The 21,001-nt window shown below is 45.8% G+C and overlaps 2 long non-coding RNA genes across 3 annotated transcripts; one reads left to right on the top strand and one right to left on the bottom strand.

The window, feature by feature from the left end:
* Window positions 1-10,369: 10,369 nt before the first annotated feature.
* On the bottom strand, window positions 10,370-12,796 carry LOC140696270 (uncharacterized). Its single transcript, XR_012072410.1, has 2 exons — window positions 12,670-12,796; window positions 10,370-11,949 (listed from the first exon to the last, which is right to left on the bottom strand). It is a non-coding gene; the product is annotated as an uncharacterized lncRNA (long non-coding RNA).
* Window positions 10,618-14,831, top strand: LOC140696269 (uncharacterized). 2 transcript variants are annotated; one of them, XR_012072409.1, is made up of 3 exons: window positions 10,618-10,853; window positions 14,089-14,443; window positions 14,662-14,831. It is a non-coding gene; the product is annotated as an uncharacterized lncRNA (long non-coding RNA). The 2 variants fall into 2 exon arrangements; XR_012072408.1 differs by having other exon boundaries at window positions 14,609-14,831.
* The last annotated feature ends 6,170 nt before the right edge of the window (window positions 14,832-21,001 follow it).

Raw genomic sequence — 21,001 nt, 5'->3', positions numbered from 1 at the left:
CTTCTGGGTAATTATTTTTATGAATTTCCTGTTTATCCTTCTAGAGTTTCTTTATAAAAATTTAAGCAAATATGCATTCTGATGATTTCTTCCTTTTTTACATACATAATTGCAGACCTAATGCAACAGGCGTGTTAGTTTTCTGGGCTATGCAGCAAATCAGCACAAAGTTAGTGGCTTAAAACAACGCACATTGATTGTCTTACAGCTTCTGTGGGTCAGGAGTCTGCGCGGGCTTAGCTGCGTCCTCTGTACAGGGTCCCACAAAGGGGGAATTAGCACGTTAGCTGGGCTGCATTTTCATCAGAGGCCTGACTGAAGAGTGATTTGCTTCCAACATTTTTCAGGTTGTTGGCTGATTTGCAGCCATGAAATCCAGGGTGGTTTTCTTCTTCAAAGCCAGCCAAAGAGAATCTCTAACCTAGAGAAGGGCCCCTTTTAAGGGATTTCAACTACTTAGGTTGGGACCTCCCAGTAGGCTCCCCTTTGATTAACTCGGAAACAGCTGATTTGGAATCTGAATTACATTTGAAACATCCCTTCACCTTTGCCACATTCCATTGGCTAAAAAGCAAGTCAGGCTCTGTGCACTCAAGAAAAACAGATTATATTAGGGTGTGGCTCACTGCCTTAGGGCGTGTCTGTTATACCAGAAGTTGGCCAACTATAGCCCATGGGCCTAATCCGGCCTGCCAGCTGTTTGTGTAAATAAGGTTTTATCGGAACACAGTCACTCATTTGTTTGTATACTGCCCATGACTGCTTTCTTGCTAACAGGGCCGGCCGAGGTGAGGGATTGTAACCGAGAGCATGCATGGCCTGCAGGCCTGAAACATTTCCTTTCTGGCCCTTTGCAGAAGAAAGCTGTGCCCTGGCCTACACCATGCTTTTCCTCTCACCATTAAAACTCGGTATCCTCGCTGCCAGTGCACACAAATCTTCATGCTTTTTTACACGTTTCTAGGCATAATGTTCCATTTGTGCGTGCCATTTTTCTTGTCGTTTGTGTGAAAGCCTCCCCTGGGGCTGTTTAATCAGGTAACTATTTCTGAGTATCAAACTGTTAGTATCTTAAAACAACACCTGATGATTGCTCATGAGTCTATAGGTCAGCCAGGTGGTTCGGGTCCGGGCTGGGCTCCCTCAGGCATCTGCAGGGGCTGCAGGTCGGACAAGGACCGCTGCCTCTGGGGTCGGCCAGCTGTCCGTGGGGTCTTTGGTCCTGCTCTGGGTGGCCTCTCGTCCTCCAACAGGTTAGCTCAGGTTTGTTTGCTGAGCAGCCCCAAGGCTCCGAGAGCAAGACTGGAGCATACGAGGTCCCCTGAGGTCCCTGCCGAGAACTGGCCTGGCGCTGCTTGCTTCTGCCACTGTCTGTTGGCCAATGCAGGTCACAAGGCCAGCCGAGACTCAAGTAGTGGAAAAATAGACACCAGCTTCTAAAGAGGATTTCAATGGTAGGGAAAACATCTCTTCTTGCTTCTCATCCATCAGGGATCAACTGATCCTGAATCATGGTTACCATGGGTCGGTTACTGCTCTGGGATTCGTGAATGACACATGGCTGGAAGCAGACAAGCCCATCTACCCGCAGAAGGAACATGGAGAGGGAGCTCCAGGTTCTTTCCAGGATGCTCGTGCTCCTCTCCCTCTAGGGAAAACTGACCCTTCACTTTTGTTCATTAAAGTAAGCTTTTTAATTGAAGATCTAATATATGCTGGGGAAAGTATATGTAGCATGAGATTGCAGCCTGATACATTTCCACAAGCTAATCCCCCTGGTGCAATCAGTGCACAGGTGAACTGCAGAACAACTCCAGCCCCCCAAGACCCGCCTAGTGTCTCCTTTCAGGCTTTATCTTCCAGGAGTGGCCACCGCTCTCACCGTCACCATAGATTGGTTTTGCCTGTTTTTGAACTGTATGTAAATGGTTGTGTCTGAGTTATTTCACCTATTATTGCATCTGTGAGCTTCATCCGCACGGTTGCGTGTAGCTGTAGCTCATCTGTGCTGGTTATCGTGTGGAATTTCATTCTGCGAACACACCACAGTCATTTCCCCGTTCTGCTGTTGATGGGTATATGGACTGCTTCTGGTGTGGAGTTATTATGAATAATGTTGCTATGAATATGTTTGTACCTATCTTTTGGTGCATATTTGTACAAGATCAGTTGGTTGTGTACCCAAAAGAAGAATGGTTGTGTCATGAGGTGTGTGTATGTTCAGTTACAGTAGATACTTCTAAAGAAATTTCCAGAGACTACACTCCCACCGTGTGCTAGTGTACGGCCCCACCAGCTGTGCACGACAGCCCCAGCTGCTTTGCATTCTGGCCATCAATGGTCTTGCCATCTTAATTTTTGTCATTTTCATGAGGTATAGAGCTATCTTGTGTTAATTTGCATTTTTTTCTGATGATTGAGGATGTTGAGCACTTTTTTATATATTTATTGGGCCCTTTATATCTTCTCTGACATTAAATTCAGACTTCTGCCTAGTTTTCTATTAGGTTATTTGCTTTTGACTTTTTTCTTTTTAAAATTGTTTTGAAGACTTCCCTAACTCTTCCAGACTCAAGTTCTCTGTCAGACGTTTGTGTTGCTAATGTTTGCTCCACTCGGTGGCTTTCCTTTCCATTCTTTTATTGTTGTCTTTGTTGAACAATTCTTCATTTTCATGTAGTCTAATTTTAATTTTTTTTGTAGTGTGTTTAATACTCTCTGTGTCCTGCTAAAGGAACGTTTGTTACCCAAGATCATGAAGATATTCTCTCACATTCTTTTAAATTCTCTTCCAGAAACACTTTTAACCTTTCTCATTTACGTCAATAGTCCAAATGGATTTGATTTTTGTTCAAGGTGTAAATACGAATCAAGACTCATTTTTAAAATATGGACACCCAATGGATCATTTACTGAAACTTTCTCATAAATATGACAGCTTTATGTGGTCTGTTGTTAAACTTCTTATTCTGTTCCATTCACCTATTTGTCTATCTTTGTATCCTAAGTTCCTGAACTGTGTAAGAAATCTTGATATTGCTGGTAATTTAAGTCTCAGCTTTGTTCTCTGAGACTGTCTTTGTTGCTCTTAGGCCTCATATTTTTATAAAAATTATAGAATTAGTTTATCAGTTTTCATAGAAATAAATTTTTCTAGGGTTTTTAATCAGAATTGTTCTTCATCTATAGATAGATTTGGAAAGAACGAACATCTTTCAATTTTCAGTCTTATGATTCATGAACATGTTGTATTTTTCATTTATATCTTCTTTATTTTTTCTCAATAAGGTTTTGTGATTTTTTATGCGGAGGACTTGCAACCTTTTATTTGAATTATTCTTAAGTATGCTATGTTTTTGATGCTGTTACAAGTGGAATTGTTATCATATGTGATATTTTTCAGCTTTTGTAGTTGTCCCACGGTTCTTGGATAGTCTGTTTCATCTTTTTAACTTTTTCTTCTTTTTCTTTAAGTTTTGAAAGTTCCCGTTGCCGTATCTTTGGGCTCACTGACTCTTTCTCTGGTCGTGTCCAGTCAACTGATGAGCCCATCAAAAGCGTTCCTTATGTGTTCTTGGTTGCTAGCATTTCCTTTTTGATTCTTTTTTTAGAGTTTCCACCTCTGCTTATGTAACCTATCTGCTCTTGCATGTTGTTCACTTCTTCCATTAAAACTATTAGCATATTAATCATAATTATTTTACATTTCTGATCTGGTAATTCCAAAATCTCTGCCACATCTGAGTTTGGTTCTGAGGCTTGCTCTGTCTCTTCAGTCTATTCTTTGCCTTTTAGCATGCCTTATAATTTTTTGTCAAAAGCTCAACATAATGTGTTGGGCAGGAGGAATTTGGATCTTTAGTGGCAGGCTTATATTTGGTGGCACGTGGTACCTGCCATGAGCAGGTGACAGGCCATAGCTGTGATATTGGAGGCTAAAATTCCCTCTAGTGTCCTCATTTATGCCTCCCCATTCTCTTTGGGTTTTCCCAGAGACTCCTTAAGTCGGGTTGAAGGCTTGTGGCTCTTTTCCCTTTAATCTCTCATCCTCACGCAGGAGCCCTACGGGAGTGGGGGAGCTGTGTGGGAGTGTGGTGTGCATCCTGTAGTCCTGTGAGTAGGTCTCATTCTTTAGTGGGTTTAATTTAGGTGTTTCCTCTCCCTCAGGCTGATTGGGCTTGGGTTTTGAAGTTAGGCTCCAATAAAATAATTTCCCTTGGAGGCAGCAGGCCTCTGTTAAGGAGAACAGGATGCTCTGGGCATATTTCAGAATGGTTACTTTTTACCTCTCCCTGCTGGAAGCAAGAGGCATCTTCACAGTGAGAACCTGGTACGGATTCTGGAGGTAAAACTCCCTGTGGTATGGGGATTCCTCTAAAACTGGACCCCCTTGAGGCTTTTAACGCTCCATCTTGCCCACACTGAGCCCGAAGCAGTTCATCAGTTGCAAGGTAAAGTTTTCCTCCTGATACGGGATCCAGCTGCGGGCTTCTGCTCCTCTTAAGCTGTAGTTTTCTGTATCTGCCTGTCTGTTTCTCTGTTTTTCAGGGCAGCAGTTTGCCCTGTGTCTTCAGTTCTCTGCTGGATGAAAGAAATGTTGGTTTTCAGTTCCTTCAGCTTTTCTTTTTTTTTTTCTGCGAGGATGAGTGAAGACATCCAAGCTCTTTATGTGCTGGGTTGGGAACTGGAGTCTCTGCACAATAGTGTATCTGTGTGTGTATGCACACACTTCACTGATTTTTAAATAGTCAATCATTCTTGCATTGCTGAAGTAACCTTGATTTTGCCATGGTGTATTACCCTATTTATGTATAATGGAATTCAACTTGCTAATATTCTGTTTAGGATTTTTCATCTATATTCATAGGGGAAGTTGGTTGGTAGTGTTTCTTTCTTGTAATGTCCTTGTCGAATTTCCATATCAAACTTATTTTACTTCATCAAATGAATTAAAAAGATGTTTATATTCTATGGAAAGATAAATTTCCCCTTGAGATATTTGAATGCATTTGGGCCTGGAGTTTTTCCTTATAGGAATGCTGACTTAGAGATTCAAATTTTTCAATACGTATAGAACTATTCATATGTCTTTCTTTCAGTTTTGGTAAAATGTGCTTTTTCTAAAAATTGTATGTATTTTTTATAATATCAGTCTTATAATTTATGAAATGACACCTTTTGCTGATATTGATAATTTAGGCCCTTTTCGCTTTTCTTACTGAGTGGTTTAAGGATTTATTGTCTATTAATTTTTTCAAAGAACCAGCTTTTGTTTTATGTGAACTTTTCCATTGAGTATTTGTGTTTTGAACCATTATTTCTGAGTTTATCATCCCTCTTTCTACATTTGGGGGCCTAATTTGCTTTTGTTCTTCTTGAAATCTACAGATCACTCATTCAGCCTCTCTTCTTTTTTAATATATACATTTAGCGCTGTAAATTTCCAAATGTACACCGTCATTTAGATCCTGTGAATTTTTATGTCATATTTTTATGTAATTTACTTCAAAATATTTTCTAAATTCCACTGAAATTTCTTCTTGACATAGAGGATGTTTAGCAGTGAGGGGGTTAATTTCAAATATGGTGATTTCCTAATTGCTGCTTTTTTTTCTTATTATTTTTTATTTCTGACTTAAGTCTACTGTGATCAGAGAACATCCTCTGAATAATTTCAGAACTTGTCAAGACTTTTGTCAAGAAATTTGTCAAGACTTACCTATAACCTAGTATGGTCAATAGTAGTAAATGTCTTAAGTCAATGGTTCTCAAAATATTTGGTCCTAAGATCCCTTTACACTCTTTAAAATTACTGAATTCCCAAAAGAGTGTTTGTTACTGTGAGTTGTTTATGTAGCTATATTTACTCTATTAAAAATGGAGAAACTTTTACAACATTTATGTATTACTTTATTTAAAACAACGGTCATACAACCATTCCATGCTAGCTTAAATAGCATACTTTTATGAAAAATTTGCCTTCAAACCAGAAATATTTAGTGTTAAGAATGACATTTCTTTACATTTTTTTCAAATCTCTGTGATGTCTGCTTTAATGAAAGACAGATAGACTCTTATATCTGCTCCTGCATTCAGTCTGTTTCAATATGTTGTTTTGATTAAAAAGTATGTGAAGAAAATCTAGCTCGAAATATGTAGTTGGAAAAGAGAGGAGTATTTCAACATCTTTTTCAGATCATTGTGGTTATCCTTTAATACTGCCCCAAAGCTTAACAAATGGTAGTTTCCTCAAGATTGGGTGCAACGTGGAATTTGAAACCATACTAATGAAATTTTTGTGTTCTGAAACATTGAAAATCATGATTCTATCTTACATAATGAAAAGATATTTTATCCATGCATGAATTTCTACCATCATGCATTGATCATTTGGAAAATATTGGTCATTGACTTATGTGAATCTTCCAAATGTTCACACATTTTATTGTATAATATCAAAAAATCATAGTCATTAATATCATTAATCTTATCAGAAAAGCCTTTAAGTATTGAGTAGTTATTAAGCTCATGGTGACAGATTCAAGTTTTTCAAAATTCTAATTTTCACTTAAACTCAGATTTCATCATTGGCAATATATACTGCAGTCATTTTCCTTGAAAAGATGGATTCAGTTTGTATATTTTTGAGAAAATGTCTGGCAATTCAAGTCTGAATAACCATGGTTTGTCTGTCAATTGTTCTTTCAAACAATAACGTTCCATGAGAAAAGGAAGCTAGTTCAGCTTGCAACTCAAAAGAATGTGCAATTACTTTCCCTTGAGACAACCATTGTATTTCAGTTTGCAGAAGTGTTTTTTATGTAATTTCCATTATTTCCTACAGAATATTAAAACAGTGTGTAATCAAGAGTCAAGATTTAATAGAACTGATAATTTTTACTGCTTTGTCCAGGAACATTCCTGGGTGAACCTTGTTTGTTTGTTTTCTGCACACGCCTGTGATGACGGAGACGATGACTAACAGTGCACGTCGGTGCCTCAGCCTTGATTTGCGCTGAGGCCCATCACCTATTTCACCTCAAAAGGGCAAATGTCAACACCATAAAGAAGGCAAAGAGCACCCTAATATTATTTGAAAAGAATTCTGACCTCTTGAACCTCCCGGGAGGGTCCTGGAAGCCCTGTGGCCCACACTTTGGGGAACAGAGGATTAGGAGGAGGTTCTGGTGGGCTCCCAGTTGCATGCCTGTGGTCTTTCTCAGGGCAGCTCTTACCTCGTGTCAGAGCTCTGGGTGGCTCCTCAGCCGTTTGGCTGCTCCTTCGGCCCGGCTTCTCTCGGTCCGTGCCCTTTACAGACGGGCGAATGTCCCTGCAGGGAAAGTGGCTGAGACTGGCAGACGCCATCGTTTCTACTTCACTCGTCCCTGCGGTCTTGACCTCTCCCGTCCTGGCTGAGTTGGTGGTCCCTGAATGGCAATGTTTGATTTGTTGGAGCCATGAAACTACAGGACACTCTGCGCCGTTTCCCCTCCCCCCCCCCCCGTCTCCCCGCGTACACACCGCTGAGCGCCGTGAGGCAAGCGCGCCCCGTGCCAGCCTGCCCGCTTTGCTTTCCCCCCTCTGGGGCATCTCGGCTCCTCAGGTCCTGGCTGTCTGGGTAGGTCTTAAAGTCTCCGAAAGGACGCCCTTTTATGTTGTTGTTCCGTTTCTTCGGAGGTGGCCTGGGGTTCTCTGAGCTACTCCCTCCAGGCTGGGAGACACTCCCCTCTGTCCCTGCACGGCTGCATTTATCAGGGCCCTCTGGGCATGTCGCCCACTTATTTGCCCACACTGTTTACTTTACCCCTGTGGAGGGAACAGCAGCTTCCGAGCAGAGTGGCCGTGCTGTTTGCCTTTATAGTCTTACGACCCTGCACGGACACTGGCATACAGTAAACCTTCCATAAATGTTTCAGGAACGAATGGGCATTTGAATTAATGAACGCAGCGGTTGGCAGGCACTGGTGACAGGAGATGTGCTTTCAGAACGGGTTTGTTTCGCTGTGGGGAGAGGAAAGAGGAGCACTGATGCTTGTTGAGCTCCTATTATGTAATCAGAACACCTTCGAGGTACTCTCACGTGCGGAGTTGGGATTTAATCTGATAAACTTGGAAGCTGGGGGCCATCCAGGGCTGGGGAAAGAGACGGTCATGGTGGCTTGTCAGGATGGAACAGAGTCACTGGATAAAACGCTCAGCAACACAGTCCGATCACCACTTATCAACCTATTGCCCACTCTGCTCCTTTGCGGCAATGATTTTTTTTTTTTAGCTACAAACTATGGTAAGAAAAAGAGGATTGATTCGTGCCTTTGCACCACAATAAAGCATTTGGACCTGTTACTCGATTCTCACTGAAAGCACTGTGTTAGCTTTTGACGGCTGCCATAACAAGGCTCCACAAGCTGAATGGCTTAAAGAACTGACTTACTGTCTCCCAGTTCAGGAGGCTGCAAGTCCACCATCAAGATGTCAGCAGGGCTGGTGACGTCTGAGGCTGGGAGAGATTCTCTCTGTTCCTCTCGTCTCATTTCCAGAGGTTTGCTTGAAATCCTTGACACGTAGAAACATCACCCCAGTTTCTGCCTTCACCTTCATGTGGTGCTCGTCCTGTGTACACGTCTGTCACTAAATGTCCCCTTTTTATAAGGACACCAGTCCTACTGGGTTAAAGGCCCACCCTGCTCTAGTATGACCTCCTCTTGACTAATTACATCTGCAATGACCCTTTTCCAAATAAGGTCACATTGTGGGGTACTGGGGGTTAGGACTTCAACACATAAGTGAGGGGCCACAATTCAACCCATAACGCCTTCCTAACACCCCTTCAGGCATAACAGGTACCATGTTTATGTCTGTATCTGCATCTATGTATTTTTCCGCCCTCCCTCCCTCCTGTGTATGTGCTTAAATCTCAGTCATTACCCCATCACGCACAGCTGGGGACACAGGGAATCTAGGAGAAATCAATCTCTGACAGGGTCACTGCCTTCAAGGGGCTTACATTTTATCAGGTTATAAGCAGACAATAAGCAGCTAAGCAGATGGAAGATGATTCTTTTGGAAATCTATGTGTCCTAAAGTGAATAGGCTAAGCTAATGCGTTTGAGTCTGGCTGAGGGTGGGGTGGGGGTGGACCCCTGTAGGGGAGTCCGCTCAGAGGAGGTGAGGAGGGGGTCAGCGGGAGGAGAGTCCTGCAGAGGGCACTGCCCGGGCAAAGGCCCTGTGGCAGGACCAGCCCCATGTCTTCAAGCGAGGAGGATCCTATGGCCAAGGAGTGTGAACTGTAAGGAGCAGCAGGGGATGTGCTGGAGGGGCAGGCCGGGGTCAGATCCTGTAGGGCCCCAGGGGCCGTGGCAGACTTTGCATTTTATTTTCACTGGAGTGGGCAGCCCTTTGGCGGGTTTAAGTGAAGCATGCTGTAGTCTGCACGTGAAAACATCTTCTGAAGTGTCCTTGCATGCCTCATTACGTAACGGAGACCAGCCGGCAGGCAGAAGGTTGGAGGGCTTCTTCCAGGTCACAAGCCCTTAGGGGCAGGCTTTGACAAAAATAGACATCTTAAACCCTCCTCCCGTCAAGCAGAAGGCAGAGCCCTGCCTTCCTCCTCTCCTGGGACGCTGGGAAGGGAACTCGGTAATGTATGCGAAGTCCTGTATGCTTTCTGTATACAGAGAAGAAAGACTGCCTCTTCTAAGTCCGTTTCCCATCTAAAGCTTTCCGAGTGGAAGACAAGGACTTTTCCAGCCCAGACTTCCGTTCCCTTCGCCACCCTGAATTGGTTTCCCGCAGAAAAACAGGTCCCACGTCGAAAACGGGCGGGGGGCATCAAACAGGAAAGCCGCTCCGTTTCAGCAGGCGGCTGGTGCTTCAGGAGCCTGCGGTGGCTGCATCCGCAGTCTGGACTCTCTGTGACACAGTGGCATTGAAAGGAGCACGTCTGACCCTGAATCGCCCTCCAGCCTGCTCCACGTGAGGGCTTGCTAGCTTATGGATTTGTATTTGGATGTGGGACCCAGACAGAGTTCCCAGCTGTTCTTTGTTTCTCCTTGAAGAGATGGATGCTGACCATCCATACGATTATTCTACGGGCACGGCTTAGAGACACCAAAGCAGGGACTCTGGCTGGAGTCAAAAACATTCACGTCACTGAACCAAACACACCAGGAGCCTAATAACCTGCTTGTGTGAGAAGGAAAGTCAGTCCCGCCCTGTTCTCTGCCCAGCACATGCTGGATGTGCTGGCTCCAGGCGGCGACGGCACGTCCTCAGGCTCAGAGGAGCCGTCCCCAACTGAGCTAGAATGTGTCATTTAGAATTTTCTCATACACATTAAAAATGTTAGAAGAAAGAAGCCAGGTAAAGTTAATTTCGATAACATATTTTATTTAACTTAATATATCCAAAAGATTACTATTTTAGTATGTAATCAGTAGAAACCATTATTAAAGAGATATCTTCATTCATTTCCCACCATGTCTCTGAAGTCCAGTGTGTATTTTACCCTCATAGCACATCCCCTGTCCATTTCAAGGGCCCATAAGCACATGTGGCTTGGTGGCTGCCATACTGGACAGTCCAGCTCACGAGTGGATTGTTTCAGCTCCTTTGCCCTTTCTGTCTGGGCTCCTAGAAGAAAGGCCAAATAGGAAATTGCCAGTGTTCTGAGCGATGTTCTGTCTCCGAGGGAGATCACCCCCCACCCCAGAGGCCTTCTCTTCCTCCCACCAACCGTGTGGATCTGGTGGGGGCTGCAGGCAGAGAACCTGTGCCCTGGCCTTGGTGGTCAACCTCGCGATGGGCTTGCGACCTCAGCTGCCCAACTAGAGTCCTTCTCTGAGATTTAAAAATCTGTAAGTGGGGAGAAGCCTTTGCCTTGTCTGGTTAGAGGTGTATGGCTGCAAGGTTTATGTAGGAACAGGGTTCTGAGTATGATCGGCTTCCTGGGCTGGAGGCCCCGAGGGAACGAGGACAACTCAGAGAGAGAAACGGGGTGTGTGAGCATGTGTGTGTGTGTTTGTGTGTGTGAGAGAGAGAGCGCGCTTCTGAAACAGCACAGCTATCGCGGGCCGCACTCTGTCCTATGGGTTTGTGAGCTATTAATTTTCCTTTCCACGGAAGTCATTTAGAGTTGGGTTTTGTCCCCCGCAAAACTCTGGCTTCTGTTGACTCTTTTGAGGAGCACAAAGCTCTTCTCCAAAAACTCCTGCCTTCTCTCCAAAGCTGTGGGGCTTGGAGGAAATACAGATCATTTGAACCACAGGTTGAAAACACAGCATCGGAGCCATCCTGTATTCAATTAACGCCTGTGTTGAGAGAGAACCAGCCTCCTTGAAGAGGACAGGTCTGACTGCGGGGGTCCAGCTGGCCCTCTGTCGATGCGCTGTCATCAGTGAAATACAGCTTTTCCTTTATTCCAGTCCCAGCAGTCCTCTGAGCAGTGACGATATTTTCGGCCAAATGGTAGAGTGTTTCTGTGAAGTGTTTACTTGCTTAATTAATCAAACCCTCTCTAAACTCAGCTGTTTTGTGCTCGAGAGAATTTTAGCTTCTAAGAGCAATAAACATGTCACTTTAAGCATCATAGTCGGAGCAATCAGAGTAAACGACATTGTTCCCATCTTTCCTTTTGGACTCTTTTTAACTCAGTCCTGTTAAAAGGCCTTCAACTCAGCCTCATGTTGATGAGTTACTCTTGCTACAGAATTTCACTTACTGTGAGACAGTAAATTTCAAGTCAGTGCTTCTTGTACACCCATCTGAGCGGTGCTTAGCTACATAAATCCTGTTTTCCCCATGCTGTGGTATTCAAGGATCCAGAAAATTGTATATGGCAGTGTTCTAAATATTGTCACACAGTCTGCTCTCTGGAACTTCCAAATCCTATTTAGCTGTTCAATTCTTCCTTGCCTTGGATCATTTGAGAGCCCGGCTTCTCCCCGGAGCATGCTGCGGAGAGACGTTTATGAAGCTCAAGTGTTATATAACCCAGTTCTCAAGGCAGGGGGTGGGTGAGGCAGAATGTGCGGGAGAAGACTGGGGGCCTTAGCGACGCAAAATGTCAAAGCAATGGTTTTCAAGGGGACCCTCAGGGACACTTGGACCCTTTACACCACAGTCCACTTCTTCTTTATGCCCAGTCTGAGGATGCCTTCGCGTTGGCCATGACCATGGAAACTGCTCTCTGAAATCCAGAACTGCAGGTGATGGGTTCTGGTCTTGTCCAACCTCCCAGCGTGGAGGCAGGTACCAACGCTCTCCTTGGAAATGCTGTCAACACAATCTGAGGTTGGATCAGGGGAGCAGCCCCTGCCCTCTCAATTCTCTGACACTAAGTCAGTGACTCAAGGGAGGAGACACCCTGGAAACCTCTGCCCTCAGGAAGAGCCCACTTGATCAGGGCCTCTGTAAGACCTTGGTCAGGGTCTTTGCCCATCCCTATGTTCACTCAAAGGCATCCATTCTCACTCTAGAAAAGTCCCCAGAGTGCTGGGGCGCCACGGCTGCAGGGAGCAGCCTCCTGCCCTGTGGTGGGCTCTGGGGGTGGGCTTCACACCGGGACACTCGGGGAGGGAGAACCATGGAATCGCCTGCAAGCACCCCGCCCCGTGTCAGCCTGGACGCTGTGTCCCAGCTCTCAGCGCAAAGCACTGGCAGTCGGGCTCTTACCTCCTCTGCCGTGGGTCACAAAGGTCATTTCCCGTTCAGCCTCCTCTCGTGGCAGAACGCCCCCCATGTATCGGGCCAGGTCATTCCTGCCTGTGTCTTCTCACCCCACCTTTGCCCTCCAGAACCATAACACACAATAAGCACGTTCCTGTCCTGTGGTTTTGGAGATGATTGACTCCTCCCAGCCTGCTCTTTTTAGGCCAAACATTCCAATTCTTTTCATCAGTCCTCATCCGGTGTATTTCCACTCCCACTTGTCTCTCGGGAATTTATGGACGAGCTCCAGGTTGTAAAATGAGTCAGGCTCCGACAAAGCCCCTGCCAGGCTTGAGCTCGGCGGGTGGTCTGCTCTGCGCAGAGTGGGGCAAGAGAGTCCACTGCCTTCTGCGGGGGACAGGCCTGCCACTGGGGAGGCTGGATCAGATGATCTTTCTTAGCACTTTCTTGCAAGTTTCACTAAGTAATCGAGTTGTCCCCTCGAGCCGTTGCCTCGAGCCCATGGTTTCTTGCACCTCGTGTTTGACCTTTGGCGGAACTCAAGCCTCCTTGGGCTCTTCCCTCCCGCAGCTGCTTATCCTTTGTGCGGATTCAGACGTGGAGCTGAGCCCCATTCCTTGATTTCTACAACCATCTTCTATGCGCCTGGCTTCCCTGAGCCCTGGGACTTCTGATTCCTAAAGTCCCTGACCAGGGACTAAACTCGCCAACCTGGGCTCCAGTGCCCTCCCATCTGCCTGTTCTCTCCTTTGTCCTCTGCTCAGATGCTCTCCCCTCTGGCAGCAAACCCCCAAATCCTTCTCCTTTTCATGTGCAGAAGGGCTGTGCTCCCTGTTTCTCACCCCTACACTGGACTCTGGGCCTTTCCCCGCAGACCAGAGACTGATCAGGGTCCTCTGCCCTGTGATGGGGCATCTGCTTCAAGCGTTGCTCCTCCTCCCACCTAACCAGTGTCTTCAAGAAGAATGGGGCGTGGAGGGATTTAGTGCCACTGCTCCGTGGGTTGCACACCTGATTCCCAGCCCCTAAGAAGCCAGGACTGCAGTTGTCAGGTTAGGTTTCGTTTCCAATAACAAACATTTCCTTCCATTACAATTGTTAATGTCATCAACGTTAGAGGTCCTAGAGGCATTTCCTGTTCTCCAGGGAAGTTTCTGGAACATTCCAAGGAGCTTCACTGGCCCCCAGCATTGCTAAGGAGTCAAGAGGGGTCCTTCTGGGCCTTGCTGCTTCACGGGGCCACAGGAACGTAGTTTCTGTGGGACGCGCCCTTTGCCACCTCTGCCTGAGGCCAGGAATGGTGCCTAAGAGGTTAATATTTACTCTCTTTGTCAAGGCTCCAGGAATACTGTGTTGGGAGACAAAAATATTCCTAATTGTCTAGGAACCACTGTGGCTTAAAACCATTCTTTTGGACTCCAGGGCTCAATCTTGGATTCTCTGGAGGTTCCTTTAAAAACCTTTGGATTTGTGGCATCTTCTTCACTCATTCATCCAGCCCATGTTTACGAGCACCTGCTATGAACCAGGAACTTGACCATGTACTAGAACACAGCAGAGAATGACACAGAGTCTTTGGCATCCTTGCATTTACGGCGCCATGGGGAATACAGACACTGGAGCAAGTTAACACAAGTGTGATGAGAATTCCAGCACGGAAAACTCGATCTGCACATCAGTTGCTCTCTTTAAGGAACGTGGTGTGTCTTCTCCTCTGCAAGTGCATTTTAAATCATTCATTTAAGACTTCAACATACCTCAGGAGGCTTGTTCCTAGGTATTTCATATTTATTGTTATGATTGTGTACGGAATTTTCCTCCCATCACATTTTCTGCTAGGTTATTATTGGTGTAGAGCAAAAGCTATTGATTTTTATAGATTTATTTTGTAAGCTGGACACTTTATTAATCTCCTTTATTGTGTTTTAAAATTTGGTAATAGCTTTTCTACCGCGAGCAATTTTCACTGACCTCCGGTTGATGTTCTCTTTCCAGAACGGCCTTGTCTCTTCAAACGCATTGAGAGTAAAAGCTGTGTATTAAAAAACGCTCTGGAGATAATTCTCTCCTGCTCCTTGGAGCAGGTCCGCCTCTCGGGGCCGCATGTTCTAATTCATCAGAATCGCGCCTTTCTCTGCAACTCCTTCATCCCTTCTCCGTCCGGCGAGCTCCCTCCTTGGAATTCTTACCAAGGAGCGTTTGCTCACGGCAGGGCTTTGAGGTGGCAGTTTTCAGCGATCCTGTGTGTATGGGGTCAGATCTTCAGGCTCCGGTGAAACAGGTGCAGGAGAGTGTGGGCTTCGATGAAGACGGAGGTTGGTCCCACGGCACTTGTGTGAGCGTGACTCCTGCCGTTTCATTTAAGCAGCCATCACCCTCACCTCGCCCCTAAACTCTCCCTCCCTTGCCTGCTCCCCTGAGCTTCCAACTGGTCAGCATCACCTGCTGGCTCAGGCTCTGCTCCTCTGTGGCCTCTGAGAGAACGTCGTCCTCATGATGAGGCGCGCTCTACTGCTCGGCTCACTCCTGAATTCCCAGCAACTCAACCTCGTTTGGCCCTTTCTGGGCTCTCAGTAAATATATGAATGAACTCAACAGCCCGTGAGGGCCTGCTTGGTGCCAGTCACTGAGAGGGTGCTGGAGACAGACGTGGGCTCTCCCACCTCGGGGGGCAGGCTCGTGGCCAGGAAGTACAGGGATGGGCCCCCTGGAGAAGTTTCTTTCCCTGTGTGGGTACACACTCTGTTCCCTGGGGCACCCCCACTTCTGTCTCAGGGGTGGCTGGGAGCCAGCACTGAGCTGGCTCAGGGTGAGGACCCACGAGCCCCTGCTCTGCTTGGCATACCTGTCCCCCACCCATCGGCCGCCATCCTGCTGTTGTGGTGGGTCCCTGCTGCTCTGTGTTTGGAGGTTTGAGGTCGACAGAAATAATCAATAAGCAATCTGTAATATGAATTGAAAAAAGTTTTTTTATGAGCCAAACTGGGAACTGTAGCCCAAGAGATAGTCTCTCAGATAACTCTGGGGAATTGCTCTGGAGAAACATGGTTTCCGCATAGTTTTATATCTTATTAGAACAAAGAACATCAAATAAGTCAGGGATACATTCCTTCACGCTTTAAAACAGATTAAAAAAAGGAAAACAGCCAGCCAGTGTAGCCTTGGCACCTAGAAAGGGAATCTTACCATTGAGGGAGCACCGGCATTGGCATCCCAGGAAGGAAAGGTTTAATATTTTAACATGGACATACTCCACTTCCAGTCAATACACTATTTTCCTTAATGATTAAAGCAGATGTACAATGTATGTTTGAAAGGCCACAAATTGGCTGTTATAGTTAGCATAAAATTCAAGTCAACTCATGTATAAGCCAGAATGACTTTCCCATGCCTCAATATGTGAAATTTCTCCCACTAGCACCGTGTCCGCTTACTGTCCAGGTGGGCTGCACTGTCACAGGTATGGGATTGGAGCCAATGGGGTGCCCGCAACTTCTTCTGCCCCATCTCTGTCTACGCTACAGCTCACATCAACTCTTGCTTCGATCTGCGCTGTATCTCCTATCAAATCCTCAAAGTCTTGCTTATGTACTGTTTTGTTTTCTGGTCCGTGTATTTTTTTTTTTATTGAAGTACAGTCAGAGTCCATGTATTTTTCATATGTCTAAGTCTTTGGTGGCATTAATCATTTATTGGGAATTCTGAGAGAAAAGAGGGTTCAAGAATTGGCTCAAGTTATCTTAAAAAAAACTCCATTGTGATAATTAACAGTGATTACGAGATACGTTTTCCTTCAAATTGCTAATAGAAGAATTTCAGTCAATTGCTGCTACTTCTAAGGGTTTTTTTTTTAGGTCAACAAGATGATATCAGATACCATATTTACTTGATTCACAGGTACACATTCCTTTACATCGCACACATTTGAAATTGGGATGCACACTACAGGGAGTGGCTTCCTACAACCTTTGTTGTCCTGGCAACAGTGAGGACGTCTTTGTCATCAAGTGCACAGCTGTGAAGTGAAACTGTGTTTATTTCTGATGGACTATTTGGACCATGGCGACCTCTCCGTGGTTCAGTCAACAACACAGTAGAGGACCATTTGAAAAAGGAAGTTAGGCCCTGGTGGTTGCCTGACTGTCACTGACACTTTCTGGTGAGATCCAGAAAGTTCCAGTATTAAAACCTGCAGAATTGGAAGGGAAATCCAAACATCAAAAAAAAGGGAAAAAATGCTGTGTCAGCAACATGAATATTGATGACACTAAATTGGAAAGAAATCCATATATGATAGACTGTAAATGTGAAAAAGATAGGAGTACCTTCACCAAATTATTCCCCTTACAGAGTAAACTTCTATATCTAAATTAGCCTAAAAGAGTTCTTTCCATAAAATTAAAATTCTTAGGTACTAGAAGGCATAGTTTCATAGTTTAATTAATTGGCAGCTTGTTTCTTTTTTTTAGTGGTAGATGAAATTATTTATATTATTACTATCTAAGATTTAATGAAATCATGACACATCACCATAAAACAGATATTTTCATGGTCTCTCCCCTGGTTTTCTCTTCATGTACCCCTCTACCCCATGCTAGAATATTTAAGAAATAACACAATTCAAACCCTCCCACACTGTTGATGGAATGTAAATTGGTGCAGCCACTATGAATAACAAGATAGAGATTCCTCGAAAAAACTAAAGACTTACCATATAATGCAGAAATCCCACTCCTGGGCATCTATCCAGAGGGAACTTTAATTCCAAAAGATACATACTCCCCAGTGATCATAGCAGCACTATTTACAGTAGCAAAGACATGGAAACAAGCTAAATGTTCACAAGAGATGAATGGATACATTTGTGGTGTATATATATACAATGGAATATTACTCTGTCATAACAATGAATGAAATAATGTCATTTGCAGCAGCATAGGTTGACCTAGAGATTATCATATGGAGTAAAGTTAGAGAAAGACAAATATCACATGATATCACTTATATGTAGAATCCAAAAAGATGATACAAATGAACTTATTTACAGAACAGAAACAGATTTACAGACATAGAAAACAAACTAATGGTTACCAAAGGGGAAAGGGGGAGGGATAAATTAGGAATTTGGGGCTAACAGATACACACTATTATATATAAAATAAACAACAAGGACTTACTGTAGAGCACAGGGAACTGTATTCAATACCTTGTAATAACCTAAAGTGGAAAAGAATCTGAAAAAGAATATATATGCATATGTATAACTGAATCACTTTGCTATACACCTGAAACATTGTAAATCAACCATACTTCAATTTAAAAAAAAAGAAATAACGCAGTTCAAATCAAGAGATTCATCGTCTGTCGAACTGCAAAAAAATTTAAAAAGTGGCTGTCCTTATCCCACGCTGCATGTTTTTATATCCAGATTTATTTATTTGTCCTGATAGGAAACACGAGGTTTCTAGATCAGAGAGACACTTTTAATCACCCAGTTTAGCACCAGGTCCCCAGGCTCCAAGCTCCCTCAGGGTGCCCTGGTGATACCTGGATGACCGGTGCGTGGCCAGGGGTTTGTACCACGGGAGAGGGACTCCAAGACTCTGAATCCTGAAGCTGATATAGGAGCTGCGGGTACAGCTGCGCCTCCTCCCCTGATCCCAGAAAGAGTGCTCCTGCTCTGGGACGTAAACAAATGCTGGGGGGGGGGGAGGTGGGGGTGGAGAACAGGAAGGTCTCCAGGTTCGTTATCCTTTGGAATGTCAACACGTGTCTCCAGCAGTGAACGAGCTGTCAGTCTCTCCAGGGTCACGGTCTTTAACTCCCGGTGTTCACTGCTGGTCAGACATCTTTCACTCAGGATGCCACCGCCCTGCTCCGAAAGCCCTGACCTCGTAGAAACACGAGCACAGTCATTGTTCCGACAAGCACACTATTTTTATTTATACCAGTTTCTAAAGAAGAGTCCTGTGGCTTGTGGGGGGCAGTTCAGCTCTACTGTGTATTTGACGAAGTGGGAGGGAGAAAGTCAAAATTACCAAAAGTCTGTAATAAGAGCATGAGAGAGGAATTTCATTGTGAGGAATTTTATTAATGCTCTGACTAGGGATAGAAGCTAATACTTTAAAGGAACTGAGGACAGACCTAACGATGGGGCCAGAATCAGATGGGGGGGGGGGCGTCTTGGCTGTGCCAGAAGGAAGGGGGAAGAGAGAAGAAGGAAACAGGAAACTCACGAGACGGTCTCTTTGTGGGGTGTGTGGGGGCTGTTTCTCTGACAAGCAGAATCTTCAGCGCCCATCCAGCAAAATTCACAAGACCCTTGATGTGAACGGAGTGCCTGTGGAAACCGTTGAAGAGGCAGGGTTCTGCGCCTCCGTGTCCGTTAGGGCAGCCCTGGGGGTCACGGGCACAGGGGAGAGGGAAGTGCGGGCGGTGGGACCGCAGGGAAGTCGCGCTGAGGGCTCCAGCCACGGCTCTGGCGCGGGGATGGGGGAGGCGGCTCAGATTACACATGGGGTACATCGGATAAGCCTGTTTCTGCAGAAGTGTGACCCTGGTCGATTTGTTGCCTCAGGCTTTGCGGCGTGATTTTTCTGGGTCCTGTTTGCCCACAGATGAGGTGGGGAGTGCAGCGTCGTGGATCCAAGCCTGTCGCAGCCCGCTGGTCCTTCTCAGCTCCGCGGACACAGGTTGTACCTCTGCGTCCAGCCGTGCTTCGTACCGATGCTCCCGCTCCCGAGGCAGAGCAGGGCCCAGGCGAGAGTCTCCTCTTGCAAAGGCACCTGGAAGCCATTTTCTGCTGACGACGACGGAGGAAGACGTTCCTCGTGGATCAAGCGTGCGTGCGCGCGGTCGTTCTCCGTGTGCTCGCTCGCTCGCTCAGCCCGGAGGCTCCAGGCACCGAAGACGCCTGTCCCCAGTGAGCTCGCCTCCGGAGAAGGCGCTGGAGGCAGACACGCAGATGAGAGCCCACCTGGGCTGAGGTAGCAGCGCCACCACGGAGGCGCGGGCACCGTGCTGCGGGCGCGCAGGGGAGGCAGGGACTGCTTCTGCCCGGGGTCCCGGCAGAGCTCCCCGTGAAAGTGCGGGCTGTGTGAGGCCTGCCGGTGGGAAAGGTGCAGGCTGGCACTTCGGACTGCAGTAGAGCAGGGGGCGGGCCGGAGTGCCAGGGCAACATGAGACTCTGCTCTCATAAACGTTAATAACGATGGTCTCCGTGCTTAGGCCCAAGGCAGGTCATAACCCTGCGGCTGATCAAGGGCCCAAGGACCACGCGGGTCCTCGGCGACTGGGGCTGACACAAGGTCTGTCACAGCTTGGCGTTCATTGACTATTAAAGGAAACAAGAGACTCCTGTATGAGCAATGCTCACGTGCGTGCTAGCTCAGGCAGAGTTCCGGTGCTATCTGATGTTCTTGAACACAATAGAAGAATTCCTGCTTGAGTCCCCTGTTGCATAGAAGTTGGTTTTCCACACTGAGAGATCACGTAATAATTTTACACATCTCAATGAAAAGGCAGGTGAGAGACGATTCGTTGGAACGTGCTGGGTGTGGCACTTGAAAATTGTCCAGTAAACTGACTATACTTCAATGAAACATTAAAAATAAATGAATAAATGAAAGCGGTCCAGTTATTCAGTTGTTTTGGACTTTGTGTCAAAAGTCTTTCTGTGAATTTCTGGAAGGAATGTACATTGTCTTGCCTAAAAGCTGATGAGAGCCAGGACGTTTGTCACATGAGAACTTGCTTCCCTCTTCAGCGTCGGGTTACGGATCCTTTCCATTTGCTGCCTTTACTTTTTGAAAATCTTTTAAAAGTTGTTGAAAGTTAGCATACGCTTCTTTCATAACTGGAAGACACAGGTCCACAGGGATTCCCACTGGAGACGGAGGATGGTCACTTTTAAGAGACTGATGCCCGGGGGAGGCAGGAACTCAACTCCGGCGCAGAATTTAGCAGGTGCTTGGTAAACATTTGTTACATTGAATTAAAGTGAAGATACAGGGGAGAGCCCAGGGGGAGTAAAAGCAAGCTGTCTGCTTCACCATTTTGTCAGGAATCCGCTCACTCCCCACCCCCCGAATTGCTTTCTATTGCTGCTGAAACCAATTTAGTGATTTACAACAGCACAATTTTTCCTCTTGCCATTCTGGAGGTAAGAAATTCAAAATGGGTTGGCAGGGCTGTGCTCTGTCTCGAGACTCTAGGGGAAAACTGGCTTCCTTGCCTTTTCCAGCTTCTAAGCCCCCTGCATGGCGAGGCTCATGGACCCTTTCTCCACCGTCAAAGCCAGCAGCGGAGCATCCTAAAATCTTCCTCTTTTTCTGTC

The sequence above is a fragment of the Vicugna pacos genome, chromosome 5, assembly GCF_048564905.1.
Source record: "Vicugna pacos chromosome 5, VicPac4, whole genome shotgun sequence".
Classification (NCBI taxonomy): Eukaryota; Metazoa; Chordata; class Mammalia; order Artiodactyla; family Camelidae; genus Vicugna; species Vicugna pacos.
The sequence above is the reverse complement of the archived record's forward strand: the minus strand, read 5'-3'. Positions and strand labels throughout refer to the sequence as shown.